An 18,281-nucleotide genomic window follows, 5' to 3' on the forward strand; every position below is an offset into this window, starting at 1 on the left:
TAGCCTTCCTCAAATATATAAAGGATTGTCAAATGGAGGATGGAGGATGCTTGTATTCTGCTGCTCTGAAGGATAGGACCCGAACCAATGGATTCAAGTTACAAGAAAGGAGATTCTGGCTAAACCTCTAGAACAGCCTTTCTCAACCTTGGGTCCCCAGATGTTTTTGGCCTACAACTCCCATCATCCCTGACCACTGGTCCTGTGAGCTAGGGATTATGGGAGTTGTAGTCCCAAAACAGCTGGGGACCCAAGTTTGAGAACCACTGCTCTAGAAGAACTTTCTGGCAGTAAGAGCTGCTCAACAGTGGAACAGACTCCCTCAGAAGGTTGTGGACTCTTCTTCCTTGGAGGTTGGATGGCCTTCTGTCATGGATGCTTTGACTGACATTCCTACATTGTATGGGGTGGACTAGATGACCCTTGGGATCCCTTTATAATTCTATTATTCTATGAATTGCAGCACAATGCTATGCATGTTTACTCAGAAGTAAATCCCACACTATTCAACGGTGCTTAGGATTGCAACTAGGGATGGAAGTTCCTAGGCTGGTAGACAGAATCTACAACAGTGTCTGACTTGCACTAGAGCAATTTTAAATGTCACTGCTGAGTCTTGCAATATGAGAAATCAAAATGCGAAGATTTCAGAATAGGTGAAATATTATTTGAGTGTGTGCAATATTCAGTAACTGCAAGCAAACTCCTGAAATAAACTGTCCATAGCAAACAAAGAAAGAGATTAAAAGATCTAAGCCCCTAGAACTTTTTTTAAAAAGAAATGAAATAAACACTGGTCAACACCGTCTATCAGTTTTGAATCTGCAGCACTTGACAATCATACGTCTGATGAACTGCAGAACATGAGAAGAGCTGGATCAGACCAAAGGCTTGCCTCATCCAGCATTTTCTTCCCTGCAGTAGCCAATTAGATGCTTTCAGGAGGCCCACAAGTAAATCCATTCCAGAAGTCCATTCGACTTCTGAAAACGTTCACAAACTAAGGCGCAGCTTCCGATTGGCTATAGGAGCTTCCTGTACTCAATCGGAAGCTGCGTCGAACGTTCGGCTTTCCAAAAACGTTTGCTAACTGTGGTGTTTGGGAGCCAAAACATTTGAGTTGCAAGGCGTTCGAGAACCAAGGTCCAACTGTATGTGTGTATATAATACCAAGCCCTCTATCACAATTACAGTGGTACCTCGGGTTACAAATGCTTTAGGTTACAGACTCCGCTAACCCAGAAATAGTACCTCAAGTTAAGAACTTTGCTTCAGGATGAGAACAGAAATCGTGCAGCAGCACGGCAGCAGCAGGAGGCCCCATTAGCTAAAGTGGTACCTCAGAACCTCCAGAACGAATTAAGTTCTTAACCCGAGGTACCACTGTATATCTTAATCCTTATTCCACACACAGAAGAGTGAACCCTCCCAGCAATCACCTGGGAATTTCCCCATCTTCCCTCAGCCTCACACCCTGAGGAAGCATCTCTACCCTGCCTCTCATGAAGGTCCCTTCATTGAATGTCCATCACCTTCCTGTGAGTATCTTCATTTATTGTTGGGCAGTGGGTTGTTGATGTTGGGTTTCTATATCTGCATTTCAGATCTTGTCGTGATGTACTGTACATGGAAATTGTTCCATTTGGCTGCATCTCTTTTAATCTTTTATTTACCGGTGACGACTACATTGTTATGTTGTAGTTACGTGTGTTCCTCTCAAGCTGTACGCCGCCATCTGAAACCACTCCAAATGTCAAAGCGGTTTTCTCAACAGCCTTGGGCGGAGAGGGCGGCTGTCGAGGGAAGGGCAAGGCAAAAACTGAGCATGCAGGGCTAATCCCCAAATATTCTGGATGGTGGACTTTGCGCCGGTGCAGAGTTAAGAAATGGCTCTCCGCAATGCTGTGAAGACAACTTGCAGCGGAGAGAGATACATGCGGAAAATGATACCTTGAAATGGAAAGCTAGAATGTGCTCCATCTAGCTGGACCATTTCCAAACAAACAGAAGCATATCAGCAAGAAATGAAGGCACTGGTGTTTATCTCCGGCATCAATTTGTAAATATTCTGCCACAATCTATGGAGGATCCCCCTTCGGAGATTACGGCCAATATCCAAGGAGGTTCCATTTCCTCTGTGAATCTCTCTCTCTTTCTCTCATTTTTCAAAGCCATTTAAGCTTCTAGCCATCGACACATCCTGCGCCAGCAAATTCAGAAAGCTAATTATGTAGTTTGTGAAGTCGCTCGCCTATATATAGGATTTGCAGGGCAGATCCATAAACAGCATGCTCAAATTCGACTTGCAATTTGTCCTTGAAGTAGGAAGGCTCATTCTCTGTTCAGCGCATGTCTCTTCCACCACAGAAGAAAAACATTGTGGCTATAGCCAACTCTCTTTCTATCCTTCATCCAAACTCATTTTTCTTTATTTTCCCCCATTCTCTTTCAGGACCTCTTCAAAGAAGGCCAGGCCTGCAGCACTCTTGCTACAGCAAAATATAGCAAATAATACGTCCGCAAGCAAAGCCAGCTGCTCATCATCAAAGACTCCCATTTTGCCTTGCTTGTGGAAGGACAAACCCAGCCTTCCTCAGCCTGGTACTTTCCAAGTGATTTAGACTACAATTCCCATCATTCCTGACCGTTGGGCCATACAAGCTGGGGCTGATATGAGAAGGGCCTTTTCGGTGGTGGCTCCTAACATGTAGGACTCTCTATTGAGGCACCTCTGACCCCCCTCTCTATGATTTTCAGCCCCTGCACCTTTTCCAGCAGGTTTTTGGGGAAGGAGAGAGATGACTAGACAAATGGATTGCTCAGCTTCTTCTAATGGTAATTGCTATTTAATGATTTCTTATGAGCTATGGTGGTGTTAAAAAGGACTGCATTGTTTTAGGGATTCTCTGTATCGCATCTTATTTTGTTTTAAACCGTCTTGCGGCTTGTGCAAAGGGTAGGATATAAATATTCCCCCCCAAAATTAATTAAATTAAATTAGTGGTCCAAAACATCTGGAAGTCACCAGCTGGGGAGGCCTGGGCTAACCAGTGATACAGCAATGTAGCTGTTTATTGCACTCCTTGTATGGCTCAGATGTGTTTGGCAGCCACACCAAAAGTTATTACATCTTCTGTGTGCACTTATTCCGGGTCCTAGGAGTTATTTCATTTAAAATCTGCCTTTCCTTCGAGGCAGGATTCACCACCCTCGCACAACAACCCTGCGAAGCTAGTAATGTTGCAAGACAGCGGCAAGCCCAAAGTCTCCTAGGGAGGTTTATGGCTGAGTGCATAGATCTGAACCCGGGACACCTCCATCCCATTCAGATTCACTAGCCACTGCCCCCCACTGCCCCCTTTGCGATCGTGTTATGGAGGATGGCCGGACGAAATGTTACTTTGTCAAACTGAAAGATTTATGGGGCTGATCCAACATCTACTCAGATTAACCCAGTTCTTTCCTTTACTTTCCAAAACATCACCCACAGCCCATCAAAGTGCTCTTGGAGAGGTCAGATTGTAATAATTAAATTTCATTAATCACTGGAACAGAAGGTCAGGATTAGAGGTGCCTTCCTTCATTCCTGACCATGTCTCTCTGCCCTGCAGCAATGTGGACCATAGCTGTCAACCTTTCCCTTTTTTTAAGGGAAATCCCCTTATTCCAAATAGGATTCCTCGCAAGAAAAGGGAAAAGTTGACAGCTATGATTTGGACAGCCCACAAAATGGGGACTTATTTCTGTTTCTTCAATGGCTCGTAAACAAGTCCTCCAAGTGGCATAGCGTACAAAGGAAGCGAAAGCAATGATCATACAGTTAAAAACCCACAATAAAGCTTTAAAATCCAAGCCAGCATAAAGCCTAAGTACATAAGACCAGCACGGTAAGATTCAGATGTGGCTCTTGACTTGCATGGGCTATTTAACTCCGCATCCAATGCACTCTCATGACTGGTTTGGGAAGCAGTGAACACGTGACGTCAGCCAATGTCCAGGTCTGCTCTGTGCCTATCCTGTTGTTTCTTATGAGATACTGCATTTTAAGAATATAAGAAGAAAAAGCTGCTGGATCAGGCCAATGGCCCATCTAATCCAGCATCCTGTTAGTGGCCAACCAGATGCAGGATCAGAGCACAAGAGCTCTCTCTCCTCCTGTGGTTTCCAGCAACCGGAACTTGGAATCAGTGCTGCCTCCAACAAAGGAGACATAGTCATCCTGGCTAGTAGCCATCAAGAGCCCTCTCCTAATTTGTCTAATCCTCCTTTCAAGCCATCAAGTTGGTGGCCATCATTTCCCCCTTGGGGAGAGAGTTCCATAGTTTAACTATGGGATGCGTGCAGAAGTAGCTTCTTTCCTTTTTCCAAGCCAACTTCAATCCAAATCGGGGGGAAATAACACCATAGTTACATGCGTACACAGCCACTGCTCATCTTTCTCCTGAAAGACCCCTTAGCTCTCTTCCCACCGACGATTTATCAAAGCATAAGGTAAAACGCATCCTTCCTCTTCCCAAGCATGCAGCTGCTGTTTTTCCTTTCCATCTACTCTTGCAAATAAGAGACTCCTTATTGAATACAGGTAAAAGAATTGATGCTTTTGAACTATGGTGCTGGAGGAGTCCCATGGACTGCAAGAAGATCAAACCTCTCCATTCTGAAGGAAATCAGCCCTGAGTGCTCACTGGAAGGACAGATCCTGAAGCTGAGGCTCCAGTACTTTGGCCACCTCATGAGAAGAGAAGACTCCCTGGAAAAGACCCTGATTTTGGGAAAGATTGAGGGCACAAGGAGAAGGGGACGACAGAGGACGAGATGGCTGGACAGTGTCCTCGAAGCTACCAGCATGAGTTTGACCAGACTGAGGGAGGCAGTGGAAGACAGGAGTGCCTGGCGTGCTCTGGTCCAGGGGGTCACAAAGAGTCGGACACGACTAAACGACTAAACAACAACAAGGTATCTTTACATAGGTACAAGTGTTTGTGCGAAGGGCTGTACGCCCCTTGATTTGTATATTGTGTAAACAGGCACACATACTGCACAGGTGTTGGGTGTTACGTGTGAACAGCTACGCGAGTATACACCTTGACAGCGGGATCGCAGATTGTGCACGTGTTGAATGTAATGTGCGAATAACCCCCGGTGTGATCAGAGGGTCAGGCTCAGCCCGGAGAAACCCGGGTCAAATCCCCACTCAGCCACAAAGCTCACTGTGTGACTTGGGGCCAGTTCCTTTTTCTCGATCCAACCTGCCTCACAGGGTTGTCGTGAGGATAAAAATGGGGAGGGGGGATAAATGTAATCAAGTAAATAAAATTCCTAATTAATATCCCCCAATGAATAAATCTGGATATCCACCTTGCTCCCTCCTTCCCCTAAGAACAGGCTGGCCAGCCATCCCCTTTTTTTTAATTAAAGCTTTATCTCCAGAGAAACCAGCTTTTTACAGCATGCTGAGAATGCAGACAGAGCAAGTTTGCAGAACGATAAAATCGTAGAGTTGGAAGGGACCCCACGGATCATCTAGTCCAACCCCCTGCAATGCAGGAATAAGTTGAAGTTGCTCTTGAAGACCCAGGATTAGGGCCAGTTTTTGTTTTTTCAGTTGACAGCACCCTACCTAAGAACCACCAACTCCAGTTCCAGCTGCTATTGTGTACAACTTGCTGGTTTCCCAAAGGCATCTGGTCGGCCACTGTGAGTACAGGATCCTGAACTAGAGGAACCATTGGTCTGATCCAGAAGGCTCATCTTATGTTCTTAACCAGTGTTTCCCAAACTTGAGTCTCCAGCTGTTTTTGGACTACAACTCCCATCATCCCTAGCTAGCAGGACCAGTGGTCAGGGATGATGGGAACTGTAGTCCAAAAACAGCTGGGGAAGCACAAGTTTGGGAAGCCCTGCAAGGATGAGGAAGACTGTGCTCTCTCAGCCTGGGAAAACATGGGCAAGAAGGTAGATGAATGCTTCCCATCTGAGCATCCTGGAGAAATTAAAGGCGCAGACATAAATTCTGGGCGAGGAAGCTGGTAAGGCAGGCTTGCTTCCAAGTGAAACCGAACTGCATGTTCGACAATCCTGTTTTAATTATTACATTGATCTCTTATTTGACCTAGATAAACAGAAGCAAAGCAACCTCCTTAGATCCAGCCTAGATCTGCCTCTTCTTTGATGCAATCCTGCCCTCCACCCAGTTATAACAGCGCTTATGAATATTAGCAGGTGATTCAATTTCCTCTTATGACAAACGTGCCCCTGTCTGCAAAGGACTCATTCAGCCAAATGAGTCAATTCGTGGGTGCTTTCAATTGGGTAAACCATCATTCCCAGACAGACTAATCTACCTGTTCAACGAAGGTATGTCTTTCCACAAACAGCAGCTATGCCCAGGTTAAATTTTGGGAAGCTGGGTTCTGAAGGATCACTGCTGCAGTTACTTAGCCAGGTGGCCACTGAACCCGGAATCCCCAAGCCCCTCAGTTGTTTACTTTCTGCCCAAGAAACCATTCATAAAACCACACCTGATTTCTCAAGCCAGATAAAGGAGTTCAACTTTGCTGGAGACACCATCCTCTAATCAGAAAACCATCCCTCTAATCCAAGGTTAGGCCCTTAGAACTTGGCACAAGCTAACAAAATGAATTTCAATAGGGACAAAGGTATGGTTCTGCACTTAGGCAAGAAGGACCAGATACACAAATATAGGATGGGGACACCTGGCTTACTAGCAGTACATGTGAAAAGGATCTAGGGGTCTTAGTGGACCACAAGCTTAACATGAGTCAACAGTGTGATGCAGCAGCAAAAAAAAGCTAACACTATTCTAGGCTGCCTCAACAGAAGTATAGTGTCCAGATCAAGGGACGTAATAGTCCCACTCTATTCTGCCTTGGTCAGACCACACTTGGAATACTGTGTCCAATTCTGGGCACCACAATTACAGAAGGATGTTGACAAGCTGGAACGTGTGCAGATGAGGGCAACCAAGATGATCAAGGGTCTGGAAACTAAACCTTACGAGGAACACTTAAAGGAGCTGTGTGCGGTTAGCCTGGCAAAGTGGAGACTGAGAGCCATCTTCAAATATCTTAAGGGCTGTCACTTAGACCCAGTCGTCCCCCCAGTCCTAGTCTGACTTACTTTCTTAATTCAGCAGTGCAGAATTGTTCTTTTGTTGAGGGCCACACTCCCTGGATCAGAATCTGTCAGGGGCTGAATAGCAGTGGCACCATCTCTCTCTCCTACCACCTCTCTCTCCCCCCCCCCGCCACCCCTTCATTCTTCCCTTCTCCTGCCACCCCCTACTCAGTTTCTATCTCTCTCCTTTCTGCCTCTTTCCCTCACACGTGAAACTAGGCTGAGTTTCCTCAGGCTTACAGACTGTCCACACCATGCGAGCCATTACACCACACTGTCTCTCAGAGGAGGGGACAGGTGAGCCAAGCTGCAGTAGCTCCCTGTATCCAGGGCTTTTGAAAGAGGCAGTGTCATTTCCCAGAATGCACACTGGCTACCCTACTGCATCATTCCCGTCCTACTTGTACTCTACCAAATTATCCCCATTTTACAGAGGAAGAACTGAGGCAGAGCAAGCAAGGGAGCCACGGGTGTGGCGGTAGCAAAGCCATCGTGGTTGGAATGTTTGCATTTTGGCCTCATGGCAGTCTGTGTGGATGCAGCCTCTGTTGCAGGTTAGAGGACCTCCTGGAATTTGTTTGGGGCAAATGTACAGTTCTGCACTTAAGGGACAGAAGTGTAGATTCCCTGGCTATCTCCAGCAGAACTCCCCACTGCTGTCTGCAGAGTGCTACAGAGCTACTTTTCAGAAATGGAAAAGTACTGGGTGCATAAAGAGAGGAGGGTTGTCCTTGCATTGAGGTTTCCTAGCGCACACAGAGGTGTCGAAACAAATGCACGGATGCCCGTTTCCTTGAGAGTAAAAATCAGACCATGCCATGCAGCTCCAAAGAACAAACTGGGTTCAGCCCAACACATTTTGCCGCCTGAGGCTGAGAACAATTTTGCCCACCACCTCCCAATATACATAAGCAGAGTGGAGAGGCAGTAGTGTCTTATTTCAACAGTGGCAACAGTATCGTAGCAGGTGACGTTGGTGATGGGGTGTTGCACACAGCTCTGAACTCCAACAGAGGGGGATGGCCAAGGAACCAAGACCATTAGGCTCATCTAGCACAGTATTGTCTACACAGGTCAGCAGTGGCTCTCCAGGGTTCTAGAGCACAAACTCTTCCAAGCCCTATGTGAAAATGCTGGGGACCCTCTCCACCCAAACTCTATAATCCCTCACACCTGACCAACAACAGAACCGGCCTACTGAGGTTTCAGCACTTGGAACATCCAGAATATTCTTAGAGGAACCTCTCATTTTCAAGGCTTGCCAACCGCAGACAAGTAAACCCATCCCAACCCCTGAATATAATATGTGCTCCTCATTTCAGGATACCGCCATTCCACAGCATTCCAGACAACAAAAGCCTGCTAAGATGGAGTCACTCACGTTGCCGGGGGGGGGGGGGGGAGAGGAAACGCATCACTGAAAACAGGGGACAAATCAGGACACAGATTTGCATATATGCAGACGCTCATTAACAAACAACAAGTGTACTCGTCATCGAACCACAATGCGTCTCACGATAGTTGGGTAAGAATGGAACCACAGATCAGGTAATCTGTCTCCTGTCCAGGTACTAACTAGGGCTGGGTGATAGATCGATATATTGTGCAAAACCAGTTTGACGTCCATATCACAGAATCACAGGGTTGGTAGGGGGGATGACCCTGAGGATCAACTAGACCAAAATGCAGGAATATGCAGCTGTCCCATTATCAACACCACACTCTAACCTACTGAGCTATCCAGGATCCTGTAATATCAGTTTCTTAATTTTTGAGCTGGCTGCATATCTCGAATTACGATGTGTGTGTCTGCGCACTATGCAAAAATCACAATGTGAGGAAAACCGTGAAGCCAGCCAATGCCACTACTTAGCTCAATCTTTATTTATGCCATCATGATACATCGGTATATCACAATGTTTAGATATGTCACAATGTGGAAAACCAGATATCGCCCAGTCCTAGTACTAACTGCTGATGGGCAGTTCCTGCTGCCCCCTCTATAACCAACGGGACAGCCCTTCCGAAACAGAGGACTCACTCCAAACGAGGTCTGACTTCTAATGGAGGATTGTTCTCTGTAAAGTAGGGTGCATAGCTACCCAGACATCTAGGCATCTTCTTTCTTTGGCCCCAGTGGAGGCCAAATCCCATCAGGATTCGTGAAGCAGAAGACAAGGAGGCCCTGTGCTAGTTAAAACCAGAGCCAGTGAGTGGCAGAACCAACTGATTCTACAGGCATACCTCATGTTACGTTTGCTTCGTGTTACGTTTTTTCAGGTTGCGTCCCACGGCAACCCAGAAGTACCGGAAAGGGTTACTTCTGGGTTTTGCCACTCGCGCATGTGCAGTAGCGCTAAATCACGCTTCGTGCATGCACACAGGCGCCAAATCGCACCATGCACCTGTGCAGATATGGTGCTTCAGGTTGCGGGCTTTTCACGTTGCGAATGGGCCTCCGGAACGGATCCCATTCGCAACTAGAGATACCACTGTACTTTGGTCCCCATCCTCCTGTTCACTGAGTTTTGCAAAGGCAACATGGAGACAAAGGAGGAGGAATCTGATGGTCAATGTCATCCTCCCCCAAACTGGCTGCAGCGAAGGAGGCAAAAAAGTGAAAGCAGACCGAGAGCAGTGTCTGGTCTGCTCTAATGGAGCAGACTCCATTGTGCAAGCTGACGCACAAAGGTTTTAGCCCATGGAGCTTGCGATTTTCACCACCACTCGCCAGGCCGACAAACGCTTCATCTCCTTTGCGCCTCTGCGCTTCAGACTGCTGTTAAACACGCAGGCAGGAAACTCAGGAAAAGCAGAAGTCTGAACCACAACTCATCACCTCTGGCAGATTCCACATGCCAATGAAATGCCAGGAGGTCGCCTAACCGCCAGCAGACGCCGCGTCCACACAGACTGCCATGAGGCCAAAATGCAAACATTCCAATCACGATGGCTTCGCCACTGCCACACCCCTGGCTCCCTTGCTTGCTCTGCCTCAGTTCTTCCTCTGTAAAATGGGAATAATTTGGTAGAGTACAAGTAGGACGGGAATGATGCGGTAGGGCTCCCCGTGTGCATTCTGGGAAACAATCCTGTCTCTTTCAAAAAGCCTGGATCTAGGAAGCTGCCGGATATGGGAAACTCATCTCACGCTTCCTCTGAGAGACAGTGTGGTGTAGTAGTTAGCGTGGAATGGGCAGTCTGTAGCCTAAGAAAACACAGCCTAGTTTTAAGTGGGAGTGAATTATGAAGAAAAGAGTGTGGCAGAAGGGACGGGAGAGAAATAGAGAAGGGGGTGGCAGGAGAGAGAGAGAGAGAGAGAGAGAGAGAGAGAGAGAGAGAGAGAGGAGGTTCCCAGCCTACCACAGCCATGTAGCCCCCGACAGATTCTGATCCAGGGAGTGTGACTCTCAACAGAATTCCTGATTTAGAGTGTGAGTCAGATTAGGACTGGGGGGGAGAAACCAGGTTTAAATCCTCATGAAGTTCTCTGGGTGACCCCCGAAGCACTCCTTATCACTCAGCCCAACCTACCTCACAGGGCAGCTGTGAGAATATAATTGGGGAGGTTTGAGAACTTGAGCTTCGCAGAGAAAAGTGGGGTCCAAATGTAATTAATGAGAATCCCCTCCACTCCCCCCTTATTGCAGCGGACTACCATGAAAAGCCTTGGCATTGATTTGGTGCTTAATGTGCATCCAAGCTGTCTCAGGTATATTATCTTAGGAACAGCCGCCCACCTGGGTCTGTGAGCAAGTCCCCCATTCAAATCTCACCCTAATCCTGAACTACCCTAAAGCAAGAGACAGGCAGTCATTCCTTTGGGGTTTTTTTCCCCCTGAATAAAAGTTAAAACTGATGCCTAATGCCTACACTCATCCCATTTTTTAATTTTTATTTTGGCTTCTCTGGTGGACACAATTTGCTGGGTTTGCCTGTTCTTATTTTTAACAGTGCTTTATGTTTCGTATTTCGTGAGACCGCGGCACAGAAATGTTTTCTGTAAATCAATAAGCAATGGCCCCACCTTCCAAGGTTATTGTATGCACTACTCAGACAAAGTGCACGATAACTGAAGCACTAGAGAATGCAAAATGTGGTCAGCGTTTGTTCTCAGATTGCCCCAGAAGAGAAGCAGCCCTGGGCTCTTTGATGTCGGAGGATAGGAGGGATGGCGGTTAGAGAGACCCGGCAATGATAAGGCAATCATTTGAAGCCAACTGCTCTATCTGAGTCTGTCTGATCCGCAACCAGAAAGGTGTCTGTCACCTGCTTGCAGTTTCCTCTTTGGTTCCTTTTCCTGGTCCGCGTTAGGCACAGCACCAGAAAGTCACAACAAAGCTAGAACAACAGCAGAAACCAAGAAGGCAGGACACCTCTCCTGATCCTCTCCATCACCATCTCGCCTGGGCCTCCTTCCTTTCCCATCTCTGGACCTTCACCTCCACCCAGCCAGAGATCCAAACTCAACCCAGCTCTCTGCAACACAACAATGTTATGTCTGGCTTTCGGGTTGTTTGGGAACTTTTGCAACGAAGGCGGAAAAGAGCTAGGCCTTTAAAAAATAATAAGTAGGATTCCATACTACAAGCTTTTTCCAAAGTCTTGCAGAAGGCGCAGTCCAGACTCTGCATGCCTAGGGTTGCCACCTTCTTTTCTGAAAGAGCTCCTGCGCTTTTAGCAATCAGGTGACGTGGCAGATACTTTTTTGAACAGAAGATGCTTCTTCCCTAGCTCATTGCCCAGAAAAGTTTCAGCTGCTAAGTGCCTGCGCGTTCAAAACACAGGAATCCCAACTAAGGAGGATGTTGGCGACCTCAACAAGATTCAGCCCTGCTGCCCTCTAAGGTGAAAATATCTCAAGGAGCAGGACTGGAGATTTTGAGAGTGGGAAGACCTGAGAGACCTACTTTGTTTTTTACGCTAGAGTGCCAAGGCCCATGAATCAGAGGCAAGTGCAAAGACACACACTTAAATTTAAGGAATTGGGTGCCCCGGAGCTCATTCTGAGCTTGGGATCTGTTTGCAGTCCCCAGACTTAGCTCACAGTCCTTTCATGCAGGTATCTGCCAAGGCCCTTTGCACAGGCCTACCTGCTTTTTCAGACACAGAGGGAAAGAACATAGGGACACAGGAAGGTGCCCTGTACAGAGTCAGACCATTGGTTCATCTAGCTCAGTATTTGTCCTCCTCCTGGGATAGCTCAGTCGGTAGAGCATGAAATTTTTAATCTCAGGGTTGTGGGTTCGAGTCTCACATTGGGCAAAAAGATTCCTGCATTGCAGGGGGTTGGACTAGATGGTCCTCATGGACCCTTCCAACTCTACAGTTCTATTATTTTATTTTCCACACTGACTAGCACTGACTATCTCTCCAGGATTTCAGACAATTGTCCCTCCAAGCCCTACCTGGAGATGCCTAGGACTGAACCTCCTTCGTGCAAGGTAACCACTCTGCTACTGAGCTAAGACCCTTTCCTAACATCATCAAAAAAGAAGAAGCTATTGCTACATCAGAGGCATTGTGGGAAACTTCAGCCGTGGCTCCCAGACAGAGCTGTTTGCTGCTGCTGCCGCCGCCACCAGACTGAAGCAAGCCCACCGATATAGGATGAACCCCCACTCAAACTTGGAGCTGGCTCTGCAGATCTAAACCTACCTTCAGCCTGCTCTGTGGGCAGTTTGGTGGCTAGATGGACCAGTGATATAATATGTAATAATAAGGCAGTTCCATATATCTTAACAGCCTTCTGCACAGAAACAGAGGAAGTCGCCTTGAGTCCATCTAGCACAGTATGGTCCACACTGAGTGGCAGTGGCTTGGTAGGGTCTTGCATAGGGGACATTCCTAGCCCTACCTGGAGATGATGCTAAGAATTCGAACCTGGAACCCTTCACATGCAACCTGGATGCTCTACCATGGAGCTACAGGCCTTCCCTAGGCAGAGAGGAGGAGGAGGAGGAGGAGGAGGAGGAGGAGGAGGAGGAGGAGGAGGAGAGGAAGAAGAAGAAGACCATCTTTCTTGTCCATCACCAAGGACCTAAGAAGACCCAGTGGAGCAAGCAAAATACCTGGGTAGTCTACAACAATAGCCAATGGGAAGCCAACACACACACACCCTCATTTGCAGCCTCCAAAGCACCCTGATCTTAAACCCTTCCACTTGGCAAAAAATCCCACTGGTTCCCATAGTACTACTTCCCAAGTGCGTTCAGCTCTGGAGACTCACAGCCAAGGCCACTCCGTGTCTGCGTGGGTCCCTGGGCAAAAAAAATAAGATAAAAAAGGGAGCCATCTCAACCCATCACATGCAGTCTGCACCTTCCCTGCACACTCAGTACAACACAACAGGGAGACCAGACCGTTCTAACTCCTGTGGTCCTTCACCCACCTTCTCACTGGTCTCCTAAGGACTAGAAGAGGGTGGGTTAGAAATTCCCCCAGGATCTCAGTCAGTAGGCCCTGGAAACATCATCCATGGGACACAGGAGCATAAGAAGCTGCCTCAGTGTTATCTACACTGAATGGCAGTGGCTCTCAAGCCTTACCTGGGACCTTCGGCATGCTCTACCCCTGAACTATGGCCCTTACCCATAATAACCCTAGAAAGGCAGCTGTCTTATACTGGATCAGACCGTCAGTTCATCCAACTTCTACACTGATCAGTTCTCCAGGGATTTCAAGGAGGCGGGATGCTCCCAGCCCTACCTGCCAGGGATTGAACCTGGAGCCTTCTGCAAGCAAAGCAGGTGCTCTATGGCCCTCCCCTGGACCACAATGACATGGATAGCTCAGTTTGTAGAGCATGCGACTCTTAATCTCGGCATCATGGGTTCGAGCCCCACGTCGGGCAAAAGACTCCTGCATTGCAGGGGGTTGGACTAGATGATCCTGAAGGTCCCTTCCAACTCTACAGTTCTGTGAGTCTACCCATGCTGGCCATGATTGTAGTAGCAGTGGAGATAGCCTCTTCTCTCCCTTTTCTGCCTGACATGGCAGTTGTTAAAGGTGCAGAGGTCTGCTGTTAGAAGTAGGAAAGGCAGGAGATCTGAGTTTTCATTCTCTTCTGCTTTCTTTCTTTCTTTCTTTCTTTCTTTCTTTCTTTCTTTCTTTCTCTCTCTCTCTCTCTCTCTCTCTCTCTCTCTCTCTCTCATACAAACACACACCCAGTCTGCTTGCATATACAGAAAGAGGCAGTTCTGCATTTACTTCTTTCTTTCTTTTTGTCACTGTTAACCGCATCCGGACTCTATTAAAGTTCCTGGCGCTGGATAAACAATGTAACTGTCGCGTGCAGCCGTCTGAAAATAATTGGATTAGCTAAAACATATCAGCTAAATAGAGACAGTCCCTGCTCAGACAGTCAGAGTAAATGTCACCCTGGAAAAACCCTGAAAACTGATCTGACTCACACTGGACAACTTCTACTTGCAGGAGTCTCAATGAGGAAAGGAAGAACGTGGGGGGAGGAATAGGGGAAAGGTGAGGGAGCGACTTATTTTGATCTTTGTTTAATATGCAAACTGCCTGGAACCTAAAGGCATTCATTCCGAGACCAGCCCCACTTATTTCAGTGCATATTTCCAAGATTTTAGTTCAAAGATGGAGGGCAGGGGAGGAATCACAAAACAGAACTTAGGGTTGCCAAATGCCCTGCTCTTCTGCACTTAACAGCCGCTTGATCTACTGGTCTAGCTTTTCACAGCAGGAAGATAAGCATGGTGATCAGCTAGCAGCTGCAGATCCAAGCTTCTTGTTGAAACCACAATGGCAGAGGGTGGTTAAAAAGTTGGCAGGCCTGGATTCTGAACACAGCACAATGTAAGGATGTCCACACAAAAATCAACAGACTTGAAGCTGAGGTCCCACTCACACTTATTAAAGAGTAACTGACTCCTGAACAAGGATGCTCAGGACTGCACCAAAAAAACTGCATATAATTCTGCTGTGGATCATGGCCATTTACTCGCAAGCAAGTCCCAAAGGCCTTCTAAAATACACTTTCTAGAAATTGTGCTGAGCACTACTGCCTCTGTGGGCGAATTTGCTTTCTTTCACTATATAGCCTATGGATTATGAAATATTTCGGAGACAGACCCAGATCAGGCAGTCTAAACAAAACTTCCCTCTTTTCTTAGGTAGTTCCCCTTCTCCCCCTCCCACCCCCAACAGAAAGAAAAAAAAGAAACCAACTTAAAATAAACTCGCTCCTGGGATCTGGGAAAAGAATTGGGGGAAGTGCAGAGAGAGACTTTTGAGTGGGGAAAGTGAACACAGTCCTATCCAGTTTTTTTCTCTGCATAAGGAAGTCACTGAACCAATAAATAACATTTCCGGAACACATTAGGTTTTTGTGGTCCCCCAACAACACCACACACACACACACATTCTCTCTCTGTGCATGTAAAAACCAGCTTTCCAGAAATGTTCAAATTAGCAGCAGGTAGCTTCAAGTGAATTAAAATGAGTTTCTAAGTTTAGCAAGCAGGTTAGGAATGAGGCTTACACAGGAGCAAGAGGAATGAATGAATCGTGCATTCTGGTTTTGCGTTTCTGCTTACAAAGAAAAGAGACCTTGATCCAAGGAAAAAAACAGCAGAGGGAAAGCGAATCGCCTGGTTTACACATATGCTAAATGGGAGTTTGTTAATTTACGGTTTATTAAACCATGTCTTAGTGTTACACGTGAATCCTGCTCAGCAGCGTAACCCTGGTTTGTTTACTGGTAAGAAACCACAATCTGAGGCCATGGTTTATTGTCGGCTTTTGAACCATGGTGGATTCCGTGTAAAACCACTACCCTTCCTTAACTTCGGTTTGTTTTATCTCCCCCACTCTCACCACACTGCAAAGGCATGAGGCAGCAGCAGCAGCTGGAAAACAAAACAAACTTTGAAGAAGCAAGCCATGGTTTGTTTGTGGGGAGAACGCATGGTTTATTTGTGCTTTTATCTCATGTTTTTATCTTGTGAACCGCCCTGAGATCTTTTGGTGAAGGCTGGTATATAAATCTAATAAATAAATAAAATAAGTTAACCTATGGTTTGTTCATCCATGGCTTAAACCATGGCTTAGAATCATGTGTCAATGTTCCACCTGGTGTGTCAATTTCAGCTAAAACACCCAAAGCAATTGCTGTTTTAATCCGTAAGTGGATTAGGGCTGCTGGACAAATGCACAATCAGACTCTTACAGATTGCCAACTGACTGGAAAAATACACTGGCCTGGCCTGCTCTTGTGCCTTTGCCAACCAGTGAAACCATTCACAATAGTGGATAAACGTGAGCCCCTCCTAATGTCTGCTGCAGCTAAAAGGGGTCAGCTACCAAGCCAAGCTAAAAAGTTGGCAAGCATATTGAATGTAACAAGAATGAGGAACTTGTGGCTTGCCAGATGTTGCTGAACTCCAGCTCCCATCAGCCCCAGCCACCATACCCAATGGTCAGGGATAATGGGAGTTGTAGTCTAACAACATCTCAAAGTTCCCGATCCCTAGTATCTATTCCACATTCTCTCTCTCAAGTTTCACTGTCGTATCTGTTTCACTGAATGTTCACAGCGCAGGAACGCCCAGCCAAAAAGTGTGTATATGTGGCTGAACAGCCATTTGTGGAGGTGTGCAAATGGAGTCCATTAGATAGGAGTGAAATCTCCGCATTAAATGGGTGCATTGATCCTTCATCACCCATCAGAGTGGGGTGATGTCCTATGCCATGGGTAGGCAAACTAAGGCCCAGGGGCTGGATCCGGTCCAATCGCCTTTTAAATCCGGCCCGAGGATGGTCCAGAAATCAGTGTGTTTTTACATGAGTAGAATGTGTCCTTTTATTTAAAATACATCTCTGGGTTTTTTATGGGGCATAGGAATTCGTTCATATTTTTTCCCCAAAATATAGTCCGGCCCCCCACAAGGTCTGAGGGACAGTGGACTGGCCCGCTGATGAAAAAGTTTCCTGACCTCTGTCCTATGCTATATTTGGCTCTAGAGAATTTGGGATTAGCCCCCCTCCCACGGACATCAGGTCCGCCCCACTTGTTGAATGTGTGGGGCTGGAAGTGATGTTTCAGCTTAAATCTGATTCAACTCTCTCTCCCACGAGGCAAAAATCAAATAGGAAGGGAAAGGACTGACCTATAGAGTATGGAAAACATTTTTAATCACTACCACCTTGTACAAATCTTTCTGAACCTAGGAGTGGGGTGATGTGAGTGAGTGTGGTTTAGTACATGTGATAATAAGGAGAAAGCTGAATAACCTATCCAACATGTTTATTCAGACATAGATATTCAGACATAGAGCCAATTAATTTCATGCAACTCCAAAGCAATGCAATTGTAAGAACTTTGTCTCAGACGAACATTTCGTCAAAATCAACAAAGTTTGCTTCACCAGCTCCCTAAAGAAACACGCTCAAAATAGGGTTTATAAAATCTGGGGCAACTCATGTCAAGCCAAGGAAACTGGCATTTCAATCAGTTTCAGCAAGGATTCCAAGTGCACTTACTCAGAAGTAAGTTCTATTGAAATCAATAGGACCTACTTTTCAGTAAGTGTTAATGGCCCTTTGCTGTGGGGGGGGGATCCAATCCACTTTATATTCAGAAAAAATAACAACTGGGGGAAGAAAAGGAAGTCGAAATTGACATAATGTAGTTAAACCAGCATAGTTTGGTTTAACCATTTTGCAAACGGTGAAATTTGGATCCCTGGCCAAAGAGATTTGTGTCTCTAAATGCCAGAGGAACTGATATAAAATCAAATATCTCAGTGTATAAAACAGAGAAAGTGCATAAACCCTGCAAATATCAAAAATTAGTAGGCCTACTGAGTTTTCTGGAAACACGTTCAAGATTCCCTCTTCTGGTAAATGATCCCCATTAAAAATCAATTGAGTTTCCCATGTGCAAATGGACAGAGTGAATAGTGAGTAGCCTGGGAGAACCTGGGGCTCTTGTCACATTGTTAAAGCTAACCCACCCCACCTTTGGTCAAGCCCTGACTGGGAGACCAGCAGGAAACCCACCTTAGCTTGTTCTGATCTTTCTAAAGGAAGAGCAAAATTATAGCAACTGTTGTGGAGTGCAACAGTGTTTTAGGAAGAAAGGTTCTGTGGTATCTGCTTGATCTCTTTGTTGACCTTTG

General features: G+C 46.4%; 1 protein-coding gene across 8 annotated transcripts in view; it reads right to left on the minus strand.

The window, feature by feature from the left end:
- GATA3 (GATA binding protein 3) overlaps positions 1–18,281 on the minus strand; it is a 76,062-nt gene that overhangs the window by 28,513 nt on the left and 29,268 nt on the right. The window lies entirely within an intron of this gene.

This window comes from Podarcis muralis, chromosome 10, assembly GCF_964188315.1.
Source record: "Podarcis muralis chromosome 10, rPodMur119.hap1.1, whole genome shotgun sequence".
NCBI lineage: Eukaryota > Metazoa > Chordata > Lepidosauria > Squamata > Lacertidae > Podarcis > Podarcis muralis.